This window comes from Ovis aries, chromosome 4 (assembly GCF_016772045.2).
Source record: "Ovis aries strain OAR_USU_Benz2616 breed Rambouillet chromosome 4, ARS-UI_Ramb_v3.0, whole genome shotgun sequence".
Taxonomy (NCBI): Eukaryota; Metazoa; Chordata; class Mammalia; order Artiodactyla; family Bovidae; genus Ovis; species Ovis aries.
In genome coordinates this window covers 58,488,683-58,496,966 of record NC_056057.1, presented here as the reverse complement: position 1 = coordinate 58,496,966, position 8,284 = coordinate 58,488,683, and the positions used below count along the sequence as shown (strand labels likewise).

The window sequence follows — 8,284 nt, the reverse complement described above, 5'->3', positions numbered from 1 at the left end:
CTAATATATATAAACACATGCTGTAAACTCCGAAGCAACCACTGGTTGGTTGGTACAAAGCAAAGTACCAATATATAACAGTAGAGATAAAATAGCACATAAAATGTACTCAGTTATCCAAAAAGGCCACAGGAAAAGAAGAAATTACAAACAGCCACCAAAAAAAAAAAGAAAGAAAGAAAGAAAAAACAAAGGAACAAAAAGATGACAGAGTTAAGTAATTATATTACATGGAAATTCAACCCAGCCTTTCTAGCAGGGCTCCCCAAAAGAATCAAGCTCTAGTGCCTAAGGCATTTATTGTATGCAGTAAATTAACTTCTCCCCTGAGCACCTAGATTGAGATGTGTTTAGCCTCACACTCAGGAAAACTGGGAAGATACCTATTCAAATCATTTTCTGTAGACTTATTTCTCTTGCATAAGTCTACCTGAGTGAGGCTAGTATATATTCAATTTGAAAGGCACAGATTGTTTGGATTGTAAGTAAAATAAGACCAAATATATGCTAAGTTAAATCCAGATTAATTATAAAAATATGTTAAAAGTAAATTTTTTTAAGATTTATCATGCACACACTTATCATAAGAAAGCTTGAGTAGTTACATTAATAGCAACATACATTTCAGAATACGTAATATTACCAAAGATAAATATGGGCATTTTATTATAATGAGTCAATTCATCAGGAATACTTAACAATCCTTAATGTATATGTGCCTAATAACAGAGAGTTATCAGGACACATGAAGCAACAATTAATAGAACTGAACGATGAGCTAAACAAACTTACAGCAACACTTGGAGATTAGTTTCACCTGAAACTATCACAACACTGTTAATCAGCTCACCCTAATACAAAATTGAATTTTGAAAAATAGTATTTAACATTCAATTATAATTTATTACTTTTTCCAGAATTCTTTTCGTTCATTATTCCTCACACACACACAATAATACATAGCACCATAGCTAATATCTAACCTTGAATATTACATTTTCACTTGAATATAGTTTACTAACTAAAGACGCTTTAAAGAAAAAAAGAACTTAAGTGATAAACTTTAGCTAGAATGACTAAGGGAATAAAAGAGAGAAGATAAAATTTACAAATACAAGAAATAAAAACAAAGACACTCTACAGATGCTTCTAACACTAAAACAATAAGGGAACATTAAGAACAATTTGATATCAATATCCTTGATAACTTAAATGGATAAATTGCTTGACAGATGCAAAGTACGAGTGTTTCAAAAAGAAGCTCATCATCAATCTCAAAAATTGAATTTGTAACTCAGTGTATTCTCACAAAGAAGATTCCACGACCAGAGGCTTCACTGGTAAATTCTATCAAAAATTTAAGAAAGAACTGAGACAAATCCTATACAAACTTGTTCACTAAAAGAGAGGAAGAAGGAATACTTCCCAACTTATTTTATGAAGCCACCAAACCCTCCAAAACCAAATGGCATTACAGAAAAAGAAAATCATAGACAACCCATTTAATGGATATAAAGACCTGTATGTAACAAAGTATTACCAAATCCAATCCAGCAATACAATTGATTGCTGCAACTTGCCAGTTTGAACTATCGAGACCCACTTACCCAGATCGTTTTTCAGGAATAAATAAATACAACAATCCTATAAAATCTGAGTTGACTGAATACAAGGATGTAGAACTAGGGATACAGAGGAACCTTGGATACAGAAGGCCAACTATAAATTATACTTGAATTTTGAACTATTCAGAGGGTCAGTGTCCTTTACTCACACATTTTCAAGGATCAACTATTTATATATATATAAAGGAATTACATCATAATCAAGTATGGCTTAGGTAGGAAGGCAAGATCGGTTCCACATTCAAAAATCCAATTAAAGTAATTTACCATTTTAACAGATTAAAAGATAAGACCATATGACTATCTTGATAGCTGCAGAAGAGCATGTGATAATATTCAATGTTGCTGTCATTGTTTAGGCACTAGGTCATGTCCAGTTTTTTCGCAACCCCATGGACTATAGCCATTCCGGCTCCTCTGTCTATAGGATTTTCCAACAAGAATACTGGAGTGAGCTGCCATTTCCTTCTCCAGGGGATCTTCTTCCAGTACTCATTCCTGATTTTTAAAACTCTCAGCAAAGTAGAAACAGAAAGTGTGTTAGTTATCAACTTCTTGCCTGTCAACTCCAAATTTTCCTTCTGTCCTTCACTGTCCTGTATGATACTGAAGCTGTACCCTGTATCTTTTCTTCTTTGCCAGTATCCATAGCCTTAAGTTTTATTAGCACAGAGTGCTACATGAACATTGCTAGAATAGAGGTCTTCTTTTTCTGGTTACAGAAGAGCTTTATGCTCTTCTTATTCCTGGGACACCCAGGGACAATCACCCCCCAGAAGCTTTAATCAGCACCCCTATGAGCCCATCCTAGTGAGTTTCACCATCCCCCAGGTAGTCTCCCCAGCAAGTCTCACAGATGCCATAAACAGCAGTCTCTGAGAGTTTCAGTAGCAACCCCATAAGCATCTTCTCAGTGGATTCTGTCCACCCCTTAGGGGTTGGCTCACTTCCACCACACACACAGGAGGAGCAAAGTGCACTGGAACCAGAAAGAGAAACCCCTTCCTTCTATTCTAAAGAAGCCTTCCTAGTGAGTTTCACAGACACCTCTACAGGCTATTTCCCAGCAATATTCAAATAAGACCTAGAGAGCAGCCTACCAGATTAAGCAAACTGTGGTACAACCATACAATGCAGTATTTTTCAGCAATAAAAAGAAATAAGCTATCAAGTCACAGAAACACATGGAAGAATATTAAATGCCTATTATTAACGGAAAGAAACCAGTCTGGAAAGGCTATACATTTTATGATCCCACCTATATGATATTCTGGCAAAGCAGTACTATTAGAGATAGGAAAAAGACCAGAAGTTGCCAAAGGTTCCAGGGGAGGGAGGAGGGAAGGATGAATAGATGGAGCACAGGGGATTCTTTAGGGAGGTGCTATCATTTTGTTCAATACTGTAATGGTACATACATGATATTATGCATCTGTCAAAACCCATAGAACAATATGAAGCGTAAACCTTAACATAAACTATGGACTTGAGTTAAAAATATAGTATCAGTATTGGCTCAGTTTTAACAAGTATACTGCATTAATGCAACAACAACAACAATAACAACAACAACAACAAAAATCCAGCAAACTGTGTAGAGGGAAAGGGGTATGTGGGAGCTCTGTACTTTATGCTCTATTTTTCTGTAAACCTAAAGTTTCTCTTGAAAGTATTGCCTGTTATTTTTAAAAATATATACAGATACAACTTAAAATTATCACCTAATTTCTGTGTAGTTGACAGTATTCCAAGATGGCCTCCATCTTAGAGGATGCCTGGTCCCCAGGGTAGAGTCTCTGTAATCTCTTCCTCTTGAGTAATGCAGGACTATAAATAGGATAGGGTTCACTCTCTGTATTAGATGATATTCTATGACAGAGGTAAGAGGATTTTACAGCTGTAATTAAAGTTAAAAACTAGCTGACTTTAAGTCTGTCAAAGGCAGATTATCCTGGGCTAACCAGGGGAGCTCTCAGAAGAGACTTTGCCTTTTCTGAAGGAAGAGCCTCAGAGCCTAGGAGGGATTCTCCTGCTGCCTTTAAGAAAGGGCCTCATAAGAGGGGCATGCAGCAAGACCCTAAGAGGGCCTCTAGAGACAAAGAGCAGTCTCCAGTCAACAGCTAGCCAAAAAAAAAAAAAAATTAGGGCCTCAATCAGACAACCCCAAGAAAATGAATTATTTCAACAACAAGACAAATATGCAAGAAGACCCCATGAGCCCTCAGCCCAGCCAAGACCTTGAACTCAGCCTGTGAGATCCTGAGCACAGAACCCATCTATTCTGAACCTGTACTCTCGACCCACAGAAACTGTAAGATCTGCTACTTATGTTGTTTTAAGCCACTATGTTTGTGGCAACTTGTTACTTGGGGATGGAAACTAATACAGTCTGTTACTCACACACTGACAAATCACCAAAGTCAACAAATTAGACTAAAAGAAGTCATTTGAGGTTTCTGTTTATTCTGAAAAATGAGCTAAATTTCACAGTCATAAAATGTAAATTACCTTATTTTGCATATGGCTGGCATTTGACATTTTGAAAAGCCAAATTACAACAAGCATATATGACACAACCACAGCCTGTTTAAAAAAAAAAAAAGTGCACAATCAAGAAAGAATGCAAGAATAAATCCATCAGGAAGCAACTTTTTAAGATGCTACTGAGATTTTTGCCAATGGTCACCAAGTGATAATTTTTTTAAAACATAGACAGGTTCTGCTCCTCCAAAAAATACCAAGAGAAAACAAAATTTTAAAAATCTGCAAATAACACATATCATGAGTCCTGAGTTTCTGAAGAGATTTACTATGAGCAATGTTCATGTCTTTCTATGTGCCACTCTCTAGAAAAGTGAGGCCCAGCCTAATGGAACAAGAGATTAAAAACAAAGAGCCCTTACAACATGATATAATACATCTTATATCACAGATTCAATATGGTGAAGCTCACCATTTTTTAAAGACATCTATATTCACTGATAGGAAAGAGAATATTAAAAATCTAATATCTGGAGATTTCTTTTGATTTTCCTTTTAAAAAAAAACTGGAGTATAGCCACTTTACAATATTGTGTTACTGTGTTAGTTTTTGCTATACAACGAAGTGAATTAGTTACATGTACACATTTATCCTCTCCCTCTTAGACCTCCCTCTCAAATCCCCCCACAGACAGTCTAGGTACCACAGAGAACCAAGCTGAGCTCCCTGTGATATACAGCAGGTGTATACATTACCATGTCTAAAACAGCTATCCGTTTTAGACATGGTAATGTATACATGTCAATCCCAATCTCTCAATTCATCCCACCTCCCTAACCCCCTGCTCCATGTCTACACATCTATTCTCTCCATCTGCATCTCTATTCCTGCCCTACAAATGACTTTCCTCAATGGATAAAAAGGATATTTGATTTTACTGTTTATTTTCTTATCAAATTAGAGTTTAAAATATTAGTCTCATAGATCAAATTTTATTTTTCTTTCAGCTTTATCATTCTATGATTTAGAATAAATTTAGACTATATCAGGGAGAAGGCAATGGCAACCCACTCCAGTACTCTTGCCTGGAAAATCCCATGGACAGAGTGGCCTGGTGGGCTGCAGTCCGTGGGGTAACTAGGAGTCGGACATGACTGAGCGACTTCATTTTCACTTTTCACTTTCATGCATTGGAGAAGGAAATGGCAACCCACTCCAGTGTTCTTGCCTGGAGAATTCCAGGGATGGGGGAACCTGGTGGGCTGCCATCTATGGGGCAGAGTCGGACACGACTGAAGCGACTTAGCAGCAGCAGCAGACTATATCAGACTATCTCACTAACATTTAAAAATAATTTTAAGAGAGGTTTATATAAAATGTTTAGCACAAACAGCATTAAAAAATGAGTGAATGGGAATGTGATCGAGCGTAGAAAATGAAACACTGGTTTCAATAAGCTAAACCTGAAGAGTATTGAATAAACAAAAAGGTTCATGGTCAATTAAGGCTTAGAACTGATTAAGAAAAATTCCTGGAGTTCCTAGTTTCAATTTTATTTAAAAGCTATTCTACATAGCATTATGAATCAACTCTATTTCAATTTCATTTTTTTTTAATTTCTTAAAACTTAGTCTAATTGATGAATGGAAAAACAAAATGTGGTATATTTATACAAGAGAATATTGCTATTGTTTGTTGTTTAGTCACTAAGTCGCGCCTAAATCTTTTGCAAACCTATGGACTGTAGCCCACCAGGCTCTTGTGTCCAAGAGATTCTCCAGGCAAGAAATCTAGAGTGGGTTGCCATTTCCTTCTCAAGGGGATCTTCCCAAACCCAGGATTGAACGTGCATTTCCTTCACTGGCAGGCAGATTCTCTACCACTGAGTCACAAGGCAAGCCTTACAATATAATATTCAAACTTAAAAAGAAATAAAGTACTAATACAAAGATAAGCCTTGAAAAAATTATATTAAAATGCAAAAGAAGCCAAGAAACAAAAGTCCATGTGCTGTATTATTTCATTTCTATGAAAGATTTGGAATACCTGTATCCATTTTGAATATGGGAGATTTCTTCAGTGATGTTGAAAATGTTTTGAAACTAAACAGAGGTAAAACAACATTGTGAATGTCAATGATTATATACTTCAAAGCAGTTAATTTTATATTATTCAAATTTTACCTCAATTTAAAAAGTCAATTCAGAAATCTAAATATTAACTATAATTATTACATGCAGATGTACAGAGAACATCTATTCCCAATTTCTATCAACACTTAGCTGTTCAAATAAAATTCACCAGCACATGAACAGAAAATTATTAATTATTCCACTCAAATACACACTGAAATTTTATACACAAATCTTGAAAGGTCACCTGTACACTGCATTAATAATTATGAAAATTTTCCATTCTTCATGAGGCATATAATGAATAAAATCTGCAAAGTTTCAGAAAATTGTATGTAAGCCATAGAGGTGGTTCCCAGAACTCTACTGAGCAATATTCATGTTTCCCCTTTTCTTTGACTAATTTAAATATTCATGAATTACTGTCAAATGCCAAGTCATAGCAAAAAAAGATCTAGCCCAAATCTTGGAATCTTGTTTGGAGCACTTGAATTAGCAAACTAATCAGCCAAAAATAATATTAAACACATCAACCAAATATTACACTTGCCCTCTGTCTCTGGAAATGTTCCATTAGGTTTCTAAAGAAAAATATAAAATGCTTCATACAAAAAGGCTTTAACCCCTACTTCGAAAACACATTTCAGCCCATAATATTTTAATACTTCTGATTCAAGACAATTTTCCAGCAAGATAATATCCCCATCAGAAGAAACACTTTTTTCAGCTTAAATTTAAATAGGTTTTCAAATATAAATCTTGTTTATAATTATGAGAATTCCCTACTTTGCTCAATAGGCAGTATCATGCAATCAAGAACTCAGGTTACAATGGAGAGTTTATATCTAAATAAACTAAGTAAAGCTGAATATGATACATTAATACATAGTATATTTAACAGGATTACAGGAGCACTAACTTTACATAAAATAGTAATAAAGATGCTAGACCTATACTATTCAACACAGTACATTAGTCACAAATATCTCCTTAACTTTAAAGTATAAAATTAAAGATTCATTTCTTTGGGGGCACTAATCATATTTCAAGTATTCAACAGGCACATATGACTATTGGCAACCATATTAGATAGCAAATTTCCTTCACCATAAAAACAGCACTACAGAATCCACAGAGGTGAATTTACCATAAATTTGCTTCATGAAGCTTAGGCTTCATGGTTATTTTCTCAGGTCAATGGTGTGAGTCATAGCAGGGACTTTGAGGTTCTAACAAAGAGAGGGAATTGGTGACACATTCAATTTGGGTTTAGTAGGATGTATGTATGTGGTTCTCACTCATTTCCATGTGTAATTAATGATTTCTCTGTAGGACTAGCTTCTAGGAATACACCTTTTTTACCCATTGCACCAACTACCTGGAGTCATGAAATGACAGTTTAGAGACAGAGGTCTGAGGAGACATATGATGTGCCCCATGGAAACTAGAACTACAAGTATGTGGTAAGTGGGGGAGGAAGTCTGAAACAAACACAGCTAAAAGGTAGTCTGGGGTAAATTCTTCCAATCATGATATATGAAATAGTATAAGTAGACAATTCAGTCTGTAGTCAATGCCTAGTAAATCAGGCATTTTCTTTTATTAGGAATATATTTGATAAGTCTTATATAATTATAAATACAGCACACATTTCCTTTTTCATCTTTGTAGGACTCTTGAAATAGAATTTCTCAAACTCTCTTTGTAGAGCACAAACATGTAACATAACCATGCCACAGGAAGAGGCAATCAAAGACTACACATCCTATAGGTGTCAATTTTTAAATTTTAGTAGTTTTAAAGTATGATCAGGAATTCAAAAACATCCATTTTTCAATATTCTGATGATTATGTCATTGGCAATCTTTTTAAAAACATGTCATCCATTTTCTTTTCTCATTGTAACCATTAAACTTGTACACATTAATCTGTAGTTGCAATTTTGAATTTTCTCAAAAAATGTTTAAATTTCAGGTCTGCAACAAAGCCTTCATGCCCCTGAAACTAGGAAATTTTGTCTTGATTAAAGTATCTACCAATTAGCA

The 8,284-nt window shown here is 35.1% G+C and overlaps 1 protein-coding gene across 10 annotated transcripts in view; it reads right to left on the bottom strand.

Annotated features, from left to right (window-relative positions):
- IMMP2L (inner mitochondrial membrane peptidase subunit 2) overlaps window positions 1–8,284 on the bottom strand; it is a 958,934-nt gene that overhangs the window by 814,678 nt on the left and 135,972 nt on the right. The gene's annotated exons all lie outside the window — the stretch shown is intronic.